Genomic DNA, 12,557 nt, shown 5'->3' with positions numbered 1-12,557 from the left:
CACACACGGACGGACGCACACACGGACGAACGCACACACACACGGACGGACGGACGGACGCACACACGGACGGACGCACACACGGACGAACGCACACACACACGGACGGACGGACGGACGCACACACGGACGGACGCACACACGGACGAACGCACACACACACGGACGGACGGACGGACGCACACACGGACGGACGCACACACGGACGAACGCACACACACACGGACGGACGGACGGACGCACACACGGACGGACGCACACACGGACGAACGCACACACACACGGACGGACGGACGGACGCACACACGGACGGACGCACACACGGACGAACGCACACACACACGGACGGACGGACGGACGCACACACGGACGGACGCACACACGGACGAACGCACACACACACGGACGGACGGACGGACGCACACACGGACGGACGCACACACGGACGAACGCACACACACACGGACGGACGGACGGACGCACACACGGACGGACGCACACACGGACGAACGCACACACACACACGGACGGACGGACGGACGCACACACGGACGGACGCACACACGGACGAACGCACACACACACGGACGGACGGACGGACGCACACACGGACGGACGCACACACGGACGAACGCACACACACACGGACGGACGGACGGACGCACACACGGACGAACGCACACACGGACGAACGCACACACACACGGACGGACGGACGGACGCACACACGGACGAACGCACACACACACGGACGGACGGACGGACAAAATATCAGGTCTAAAAGCTCGCACCGCGTTGTGCGCTTGTTGTAGATCTGCTCCCATTCTACGCCACTTAGTTGTAAATGCAGACGGGAGTATTTCCATAGTACCGCAGTATGTGCAGTGTGCAATGTCTCTCCCCCTCTCTCTCTCTCCCTCTCCCTCTCTCTCTCTCTCTCTCTCTCTCTCTCTCTCTCTCTCTCTCTCTCTCTCTCTCTCTCTCTCTCTCTCTCTCTCTCTCTCTCTCTCTCTCTCTCTCTCTCTCTCTCTCTCTCTCTCTCTCTCTCTCTCTCTCTCTCTCTCTCTCTCTCTCTCTCTCTCTCTCTCTCTCTCGCTCTCTCTCTCTCTCTCTCTCTCTCTCTCTCTCTCCCCAATACCATGTGACTTGGGGACAGTCATTTGGGTGGCCTGTGTTTGTTCAAAGTGCATCATGTACTGTAGGCCTCATGTAGTCCACCTCCCCAGCCCAGTAATAGGACTCCTGGGAGTCTGACCACACAGTAGTTTACAACACGTAAACATTTATTTTTTCCAAACGTGGTATAAATTGGGTCAGCAAAACAATGGAGGAAAAATAAATAACTGTATCCATGGAGGATGTCTATTATGATTTATCTATGAATAAAACAGAACAACATGTAAGTTCTATAGAAAGAAGAACAGCCGGTTTGCTCCAAAAAACACACAAAAAAGTGACTCAATAACCACAAACTCCTACATATCCATACAGAATGACGAGCCAACCAGCAGCCTTCACATACGGTATTTTAACTTCCATTGCTGAGTTTCTGAGTTACTGCCATCCAAATATTCCAAATTTCTGAGACAGATGTCTTATTTACAGCTGTAACCACACAAAGACAACTCCCTGACAATATTGCTGAGGCAGTAGAGTTGAATTGATATTAATTCATTACTGAATAAATTTCACCCATTCTTGACATTATTCCGGTGTCTCTGCCCTATAGCGGTCTCTTTATCGCCTTTACCAGAGATGCCGTGCGGAATTACAGGAACGAGGGAGTGCAAGTGTCTCTGAGAGGTGCTGTTTGTACTGTATACTCTAGTCATTATACTCTAGCCCATTCTGACCTGAGATCAGATTCTAAAGATGTCTTTAGTGGCAGCGGTGGCCGAACGGTTTGCGGAGCGGTCTTGATACCGGAAGGTCGCCAGTTCGTATCCCCGGACCGGCACGTTAAAATTACCACCGCTGAAGTGCCCTTGAGCAAGGCATTGAACCACTACCATGAAATGTTCTATGAGCAGGGCCTGGCTGTAAACAAGTATCTGATGCTTAGTCCAGTTACCCTGGGTAAATATAGTAACTTTTAACTTCTACATCCTGACAGTTTTCTGAAAAAGCTATGTTTCTATGTCAGTCGTTCTTCGATTTTTCAAAAATAGCAGACCTACAAGCTCATAGCGCGCCACTCGGTGGCGCGCTATGAGCTTGTAGATCTGCTATTTTTCAATAGCTAAAGCATAACATAATGCTAACACCAAAAAGGGGTTCCCGCCCAAAATGGGCTAGTCATTAACCGAGCCCGTGTGTCACCTTCTACACGCCCCTCTGTCACCACCACGCTCCAGCCTCACTCATCACTGGAGTGACGACGGGCCTGATTCAATAGCCATGCTTATATTATACGTGTCGAGTGTCGAACCTCATTCCTCATTCCCAAACCAACCCAACCAAAGAAATATAGAATCCCATCTTCCTCCCAAGCAGTAATTACTATGCTTTGCCTTCTCCGTGTTGGTCCTCAACAGCTGCTAATTACGACCTTATGAGTGTGTGATGGGATTATTCACTGCGTCGGGTGGCAGCGTGCATGTGAGCTAAGCTCCCTCTGTTTACAGCTGTGTGTGTGCGTGCGTGCGTGCGTGCGTGCGTGCGTGTGTGCGTGCGTGCGTGCGTGCGTGCGTGGACACACACACGCCAATCTACTGTCTCACACACTGTGTCGTCACACAGTGCGTGCGGCCCTCAGCGTTCCTTGAGACGGTTCCAAATGTACCCTTAGTAGATCTACAAGTTCACAACGTGTCACTTTTAAATTGATTTATGGAAATGATTAGATTTTTTTTTTGTTATTGCGACTGCATTTCGCAGATTAGTATGAAAAACTGCAAAACCGGTCAGTCCATCCGTCGATCCGTCACGACACCATATATGGCCGTCAGTCCGTCACGCCTCCATCACACCTCATGACACATTCCATGTATGGCCGTCTCCATACAGTATATGAAGATCATGCTACTGACCTCATCAAACCCTGGATAGCCATACATGGAGAAGACTGGATCATCACCTAGATCTCCATATATGGAGCTGACCTGTTCAGACATTCCATATGTTGATCCCTCTCCACCCGTCTTTCCTCATCAATGTCTCCCTTTTGACTGATACCTGTACATTCAAACTCTAGACGGGTCTGCCCCAAAGTTATTAGTGCAGCCGCGCCCGCCAGCCGGCAAAAACTAGAGTTCTCAACAGGCCCACCTGAAATGTTCTGCTAAATCTTTGGATACTTGAGTATTTTTCAAAGCAAGTACTCCAGTACTTTAACTCAGGTACAGGTTTGACGGAGCAACTTTCACCTTGTTATTGAGTAATATTTGATCAGGAGTATCTATATTCTACACTTTGAGTCAAGTACTATAGGGTAAAGTACTTGTCCACTGTACGCACGCACGCACGCACGCACGCACGCACGCACGCACGCACGCACGCACGCACGCACGGGTCTTGTTTTTATGGTCCCACCTCAGGGAACAGAAGCGGTAATGAGGCAATAATGATGATAATTAGTAGGAGACCCTGAGCCTCTACCAGAGCCAATGATCATTTAAACACTACCCTGACCTTTACATTCTACCACTTGACCTCCACGGGGAAACAGCAGAGAGGAAACAGCAGAGAGGAAACAGCAGAGGAAACAGCAGAGAGGAAACAGCAGAGAGGAAACAGCAGAGCCAGCGTCTCTACCGGGGAACAGCAGAGCCAGCGTCTCTACCGGGGAACAGCAGAGCCAGCGTCTCTACCGGGGAACAGCAGAGCCAGTGTCTCTACCGGGGAACAGCAGAGCCAGTGTCTCTACCGGGGAACAGCAGAGCCAGCGTCTCTACCGGGGAACAGCAGAGCCAGCGTCTCTACCGGGGAACAGCAGAGCCAGCGTCTCTACCGGGGAACAGCAGAGCCAGCGTCTCTACCGGGGAACAGCAGAGCCAGCGTCTCTACCGGGGAACAGCAGAGCCAGTGTCTCTACCGGGGAACAGCAGAGCCAGTGTCTCTACCGGGGAACAGCAGAGCCAGTGTCTCTACCGGGGAACAGCAGAGCCAGCGTGAACGCCGTCTGCTTGCTCCCTCCTAGTTCCACCTTCTATGGCGAAGGTTCTTCAACCTTCTAATGTCAAGGACCCCCACATTATTTATTTGTATTTGGTTGTGGACCCGCGGTCTGAAAATGGCTCAGCGGTCCAGACACCTCGGCTGGTAATCCAGTCTGGCAGACAGTGTGCCGCGGGTTTGACTCCTGATCCTGACGGACTTTACTGCATGCCCCCCCCCCCCCCCCCCATCTCTCTCCCCATTTCCTGTCAGCCTACTGTCTGTCCCTCCATAAAAAAAATATAAAAATAAAGGCGAAAGCCACAAAAAATAATGTCAAAGTTATTATTTTAAGTTATACAGCCCCTATACTCCCTCCCATGCATCCCCCACTCTGCAGCCTGAGCCTCTGGACAGCCTGAGTCTGGACAGCCTGAGCCTGGACAGCTAGAGTCGCCTGCAGCGTAAATGCCAGACAGTTCCAAAGGTGTCAGGCAGTAATTCTCCTTGTTTAAAGCCTCGTAGATCCCACAGAGAGAGAGAGAGAGAGAGGGAGAGAGAGAGAGAGAGAGAGTGAGAGAGAGGGAGAGGGAGAGAGAGGGAGAGAGGGAGAGGGAGAGAGGGAGAGGGAGAGAGAGAGAGGGAGAGGGAGAGAGAGGGAGAGAGAGGGAGATAGAGAGAGAGAGAGAGAGAGAGAATGAGCAGTAATGATATAATAATGTGGTATCAGCTTTTCTACGGTGGCATCCCAGGCGCACACACACACGCGCGCACACGCACACACACACACACACACACACACACACACACACACACACACACACACACACACACACACACACTTGTATGACCTAAATTATGCGCCACCAGCGCGGTTTAAGCACATAGCCCAGATAGAGCAGGGACGGCGCCGTGCCATAATTCATCTATTTTATGAACACAATCAATGTCACGATTCACGGCGGGTAATGGATTCACCCTCGGCGATGTGATATCATTATGACATCAGTATCCGTACCCCTGCCCCCCCCCCCCTTCTTCCACCCAATCACATTGTGTTTGGTCGCAAATAACTTAGTCTGCGTGTCTCTGAGTCTTATTCATCCTATGGATACTAGCCTGGGCTTTTATGGCAGAGGCAGCTCCGCCGGGAGAATCTAGACACAGCTGTGTGTGTGTGTACGTGTGGACGTGTGTGCGTCAATTTAACAAAGGTGCAGATGATCAGAAATCAGCAGAGAGTGATCAACGTTTGCGCTACTCTATGCCGAATTGAAGTGGACTCGGTCCAGGACTTGTCCCAGTTGGTTGTCCCCATTCTCAATAGAAGTCTATGTAAGAGAGCCGCCATTGGACTGAAGCCCCATGAAGTGAACGCAGTGTTGCGTAACTGTCTCTATCTAAGGCTCTGGTTCTGGTACTGTACCTCATGCCTCTGGTGGAGCGGTTGGTCAGGTTCTATATCTAAGGCTCTGGTTCTGGTACTGTACCTCATGCCTCTGGTGGAGCGGTTGTCTCTATCTAAGGCTCTGGTTCTGGTACTGTACCTCATGCCTCGGGTGGAGCGGTTGGTCAGGTTCTGCAGGAGCTGCGGCAGGCCCAGCATGGCCTCGAACAGCACGGCCGTGGTGCCCAGCGCCTCCACGAACAGCCCCGAGTCCAGCAGCAGCATGGTGAGCAGCGCCACGGCCCACCGTGAAGCCCAGGCAGAACAGCACGTAGTCCTCGAACACGCTCCACTTCCAGAAGTACCGCAGGTCCAGCTCTGGTGTGGAGAGGGACGACAGGAACAATGAAGATTATTATTACCATTGTTATTTTTGGCAGCACATTTATATTTTAGTTTAGTCATAGTCTTTTGAATATAGTTTCCATTTAATTTAAGTCACATATTAGTCACCTGGAATGTTTTACTGTTAGTCTAGTTTTAGTCGACTAAATCTACGGTTGATTTAGTCGACTAAAATGTGTTTTTGGCGGGTCTTGATGCCGTCGTAATGACTGTTTTTACACTTGCTGAAAATAGCCAATCTACAAGCTCACAACAGGTCGCAGCGCGACGTGTTGTAAGCTTGTAGATCGGCTATTTTCAGCATGCAACCAAGTGTAACAATGACTTATAATGGATCTCTTGTCCACTAGTGCCCTTCCTAACATTTTAGTCTAGTTTTTATTTGTTGACGAAATTGTCAATATATTTAGTCTTAGTTTTAGTCGACGAAATCAACACTTCTATATTACATATAGCTCATGAAACTCTCTCAAAACGCATTTTAGCAAAGCGATTTATAGAAGAACACAGTGGTCTGTCAGGGGACTGACCACCTCGGGGCAGATGGTTCCAGAGTCAAGGAGCCCTGACGTAAAAGGTCATTCATTCATTCAAGTTTGATTTATTCTCGAAATTACACTGAGTAATCAAACTCATTTTCAGTGTCGTCAAGTAATACAATCACATAGAAAAACTCACACCCGTGTGAACTGAGTGGTGCAACTCCCCTCTCCCCTCTCCCCCTGCCCCTCTCTCTCTCACACACACTCAAAAACATCAGAAGATCAGGAAAATAAAAAACAAAGAATACAATACAATACGTATAAACGGTACTTTTTTGATTTTTTCACCGGAGGAAAATATTCTCTATGAGGGTATTCTCTGGGCAATATCGGTAGAGGGCGCAGTGGAGTAACTACAAGTATTTGATTTGAAATCCCTTTTTGGCCAAAAAGTACCGTTTATACGTGTGGTGGGGGCTCAGAGTGCTTCCACTAAGGAAAGTAGGCTTTCTAATGACACAACCCGCCTTTGTTTTGGTGAGTAGCAAAAACATTATTTTTATTTACGCTAAAGACGAGAGGCTGGTCTGCATTCATGCGAGCGGCGGAAGTTGACTTGAGAGCTATGGACCAGAGCTAGGTCTAGACGTGCACTACTAGCAGCAGTGCGTCGCAACATCTCTCGTTTGACTCTGACTGAAGCAAAAAAAGAACTTGACACTTCACATGAGTCATAATGAATAATAAGTAAGGCTTGTCGAGCCGTGTGGCCCAAAGGGCAGGAGGCTATCTCATTTTTCTGTAGCGTAAGGCAGCTTGAAGTACAAGTACACCCCCTGGACATGAAGTACAAGTACACCCCCTGGACATGAAGTACAAGTACACCCCCTGGACATGATGTACAAGTACACCCCCTGGACATGATGTACAAGTACACCCCCTGGACATGATGTACAAGTACACCCCCTGGACATAAAGTACAAGTACACCCCCTGGACATAAAGTACAAGTACACCCCCTGGACATGAGGTACAAGTACACCCCCTGGACATGATGTACAAGTACACCCCCTGGACATGATGTACAAGTACACCCCCTGGACATGAAGTACAAGTACACCCCCTGGACATGAAGTACAAGTACACCCCCTGGACATGAGGTACAAGTACACCCCCTGGACATAAAGTACAAGTACACCCCCTGGACATAAAGTACAAGTACACCCCCTGGACATGAGGTACAAGTACACCCCCTGGACATGATGTACAAGTACACCCCCTGGACATGATGTACAAGTACACCCCCTGGACATGAGGTACAAGTACACCCCCTGGACATGATGTACACGTACACCCCCTGGACATAAAGTACAAGTACACCCCCTGGACATAAAGTACAAGTACACCCCCTGGACATGAGGTACAAGTACACCCCCTGGACATGATGTACAAGTACACCCCCTGGACATGATGTACAAGTACACCCCCTGGACATGAGGTACAAGTACACCCCCTGGACATGATGTACAAGTACACCCCCTGGACATGATGTACAAGTACACCCCCTGGACATGATGTACAAGTACACCCCCTGGACATGATGTACAAGTACACCTATGCTTTCTATGGCATAGGCAGCTATTCTCCGCCGGGAGAATCTAGACGCAGCTGCGCGACATGAGACTAATTAATTAGAGCGACACAGAGAGAGAGAGGAGTGTGTGTGTGTGTGTGTGTGTGTGTACGGGTGTGCGTGTCTGCGTCAATTTAACAAAGGTGCAGACGATCAGAAATCTGCAGAGAGCGATCGACGCTTGCGCTACTCTATGCCGATTTGAAGTGGAATTGGAATTGAAACGTCTGGGTTTCCGAGGCTACTGGGATGGTGACATGAGTTATAGTCGGGTAAAATAAATAAAACACAATTTTCAAAAGGCATCACTTTACACTTGACACACGACGTGGCTCCAATGCGGTTCTCGGACCTATACACAAATTTGCATGCACATACACATGACATACATACAGTACATACACACATACCTGTACACACGCTCACACACAGACGGTTAGCCTCTGTGTGTGTGTGTGTGTGTGTGTGTGTGTGTGTGTGTGTGTGCGTGCGTGCGTGCGTGCGTGCGTGCGTGCGTGCGTGCGTGCGTGCGTGCGTGCGTGCGTGCGGTGATAGATGGCAGGGGGGGAGAGAGAGAGAGACACAGAGACAGACATGAAGAGCGACAAAGAGAGACACACAGAGAGCGTTTCATTATAAAATGCATTGAATTTGTGCAAGCACAGCACTCTTAAATCAATACAGAGCACATGCATCAGTGACCGGTACAAAGGGGAACGGATGGAGGAAGCCAAGGTGTTTTACATTTACATGACTTCAGTACACCCATGACGGCAAGACTCCCCAGGCCGACCACCATTACCTGATACAACCCTGCTTAAACAATTCATTACAAGCTCCTTTTTTTTTAACTTAATTTACATTTAAATTACAAAAATATACTGACATGTTGAAAATAAGGACGCCAGGTTGAATGTGCCTGCCTGTATATATATATATATGGGCCTATGTATGGCACGCACTCTGATTCACTGTGGTGGCCACTGGAAGCTGTACCCAACCATGGAAATTATACATCTCTAGCCTTTTGATTTGGTCATTTACTTTTGTAAGAAATTAAACAAAAAAGATGTCCACTATCCTACTATAAATGCGCCACGTCTCTGCGTGTGTGCGTGCGTACGTACGTGTGTGCGTGTGTACGGTTGTAATGCACGTAACTCGAGAACCGTTTCACCCACCGACTTCACATTTGACACATGCGTTCCACCCCCCCACAGGGAGTGCAGTGCCAGGTATCGAGTCTGTCGGACCCACGGTTCTCCAAAACCAACACATAAGGCTCTGGTCAGGCTCTGCCAGTGGGCATAATGAGGCCAACTCCTTTCACCTGCAATTTCCAGCCTCTGCCTCAGCCAATTGAGGCTCAACCAATCAGGCTCTGCCAGTGGGCCCAATTGATTGCCAAGTACACTTTTCAGTTTGCAGTCCTCCCACACACAGGCACACAGGCACATACACAGATCTCCATGTGGGACACCGGCTGACAGTTACAACGGGTGCTATGACAACGTATATCATTAGTTGCATCATTCCCAAGTAGGCCGGTGGCCGCGACTGCGACTGGCACGTACAGGTCTAGTGCTAGAAAACATACAACTACCCAGACAAAGAAAAAACAAAAAAAACAATGGCACTGAAAAATCACAGCATTGTTAAAAACAACGCCACTGAAATGCTACTAAATGCCACTAAACAGGGAATATCAGCTGCTCACTTAGAGGTATAACAGAGACACAGTATACTAGTACAGTACGTTCCCTGCCTGAAGGAATTTCTATTTCCACTTTGGACATAATGAAAAAGAAAGAAAGAAAGAAAGGAAATAAGGAAAGAAGAAAAGCCGTTTCTGTGTGAACCCATCCATCCATCCCTCATGCCACTGTACTGTACACTCACTCCACCCAGGGAAACAAAAAGCCCATCTCGACTGTACTGTACACTCACTCCACCCAGGGAAACAAAAAGCCCATCTCGACTGTACTGTACACTCACTCCACCCAGGGAAACAAAAAGCCCATCTCGACTGTACTGTACACTCACTCCACCCAGGGAAACACTGTACTGTACACTCACTCCACCCAGGGAAACACTGTACTGTACACTCACTCCACCCAGGGAAACACTGTACTGTACACTCACTCCACCCAGGGAAACACTGTACTGTACACTCACTCCACCCAGGGAAACAAAAAGCCCATCTCGCCTGTACTGTACACTCACTCCACCCAGGGAAACAAAAAGCCCATCTCGCCTGTACTGTACACTCACTCCACCCAGGGAAACACTGTACTGTACACTCACTCCACCCAGGGAAACAAAAAGCCCATCTCGCCGCTCCACTGTAATCCCACATGATGGATGGCCTCCCGTTGGTTATGTATGACCACGGAGCCTTGGCGAGCTAGCCAGGAGAGACTCCAGCTGAAGGCGATTGATAGCTAAATGAGAGCCCATTAGTCAGCGCGGGAATGGACTGTGACGATGCATATTATATAGGCTCCTTCCCTTATACTGCTGGCAAGTACACACAGTACACACAGTACACACAGTACAGTGTGGCGCTCCAACTAGCTGCCAGTGGTGGAAGAAGTACTAAAATATATATTTTTAAATGGGCTTGTAGATCTGCTATATTTTTGAAAAATCACACCCGTGTGAAGTAAGTGTTGCAACTCCGTGTGGGGGTCCCCGGGGGGGGGGGGGGGAGTTCCAGACCCACAGGAACGCACCCAGGGGGCCGGCCCGATTCCGGCGAGCCGCCCCGCCCCGCGACAGAGTTACGGTGTGGGGGTCCCTCTACTGTACTGTACTTTACTGTCACTGTACTGTACTGGCACACCCAAAATCACCATATATACAGTTAATATGTGCGTGTGTGTTTGTGTGTGTGTTAGGTTGCGCACAGGTGGACCAATCCGTTTTCGTGCTCAGACGCACCCACCCACCCAGCCACCCACCCACACACATAGTCACTTAAGGAAGTGGTTGCACCTCACTTAAAAATCGTGAAAATGTGGTGCAAATCTTTGAATATATATTCTTTCAGAGCAGACGTTTTTAACTCAAATCTTTGCTTCTGGGGGGGAGGGGGGAGGGGGGAGGTCCCTGGAACAACATATTTTCAGATGGGGGACCGCGGCCAAATACAGATAATTCTGGGGGTCCTTGACATGAAAAAGGTTGACCACTTCACCACTGACATAGAAACATAGCTTTTTCAGAAAACTTTTGGAATTTAGAAGGATTTAGTGACTTTACACCAACTGCTAACTGTGTGATTCATACTTGGTTGTACAGCGGAGTCACGAGTTGTGAGCTTGCAGATCGCCTATTTCCAGCGCACCACGATACCGCCGCGCGATGGAGAATAAGAAGTACCCGTTACACACTGCACTGGCATGGGCGGAATCATGTGAATATGTACTCCAAACAGTACATGTATGTTCACATAATAACATTATTTTATCTTGCCCTCATTGATAGTCCACAGTGTACGGACACGGCCCTGGTCCGGCCTTGCATGGGCCACAGTGTACGGACACAGCCCTGGTCCGGCCTTGCATGGGCCACAGTGTACGAACACAGCCCTGGTCCGGCCTTGCATGGGCCACAGTGTACGGACACAGCCCTGGTCCGGCCCTACATGGGCCACAGTGTACGGACACAGCCCTGGTCCGGCCTTGCATGGGCCACAGTGTACGGACACAGCCCTGGTCCGGCCCTGCATGGGCCACAGTGTACGGACACAGCCCTGGTCCGGCCTTGCATGGGCCACAGTGTACGGACACAGCCCTGGTCCGGCCCTGCATGGGCCACAGTGTACGGACACAGCCCTGGTCCGGCCTTGCATGGGCCACAGTGTACGGACACAGCCCTGGTCCGGCCTTGCATGGGCCACAGTGTACAGACACAGCCCTGGTCCGGCCTTGCATGGGCCACAGTGTACGGACACAGCCCTGGTCCGGCCTTGCATGGGCATCGCGTGCTCGGAATCGAACTGTGGACTTGCTGTCAAGCATCAGAGCCTAAGTAGTGTGTTCCCACACACACACACACACACACACACACACACACACACAGTATGCACCAGTGTGAGCGTGTGCATGTGTGTGCGCCCGTTTGCAGTGTTTGTGCGTGCATGTGAGCATGCATGACTTGTGTGTGTGTTGTGTGTGTGTGTGTGTGTGTTCCCGCCGGCTGTTGACGCTATCCCATTACATACAGTCCAGTGAGCCGCGCGGCGCTGATGCATCCTGATGCATCCTGGGGACCCACAGAGCAGAGTGAGACATCTGTACAGTACAGAGCGCTGCTGGCAAACAGCAACACACGAGATTAATGGCCTTTATTACAGAGAGGAGAGGAGAGGAGAGGGGAGGAGAGGAGAGGAGAGGAAGAGGAGAGGAGAGGAGAGGGGAGGGGGGGTGGAGAGGGAGGAGGGAGAGGAGAGGAGAGGAGGGGAGGGGGGGAGGAGAGGAGAGGAGAGGAGAGGAGAGGAGGGGGAGGAGAGGAGAGGGGAGGGGAGAGGAGGGGAGAGGAGAGGAGAGGAGAGG

General features: G+C 50.3%; 1 protein-coding gene across 1 annotated transcript in view; it reads right to left on the bottom strand.

The window, feature by feature from the left end:
• LOC306923823 (solute carrier family 66 member 2) overlaps positions 1–12,557 on the bottom strand; it is a 121,741-nt gene that overhangs the window by 71,779 nt on the left and 37,405 nt on the right. The gene's annotated exons all lie outside the window — the stretch shown is intronic.

The sequence above is a fragment of the Electrona antarctica genome (assembly GCF_951216825.1).
Source record: "Electrona antarctica genome assembly, chromosome: 5".
Taxonomy (NCBI): domain Eukaryota; kingdom Metazoa; phylum Chordata; class Actinopteri; order Myctophiformes; family Myctophidae; genus Electrona; species Electrona antarctica.
Note: the sequence above shows the minus strand (reverse complement) of the source record. Positions and strands in the feature narration are given on the sequence as shown.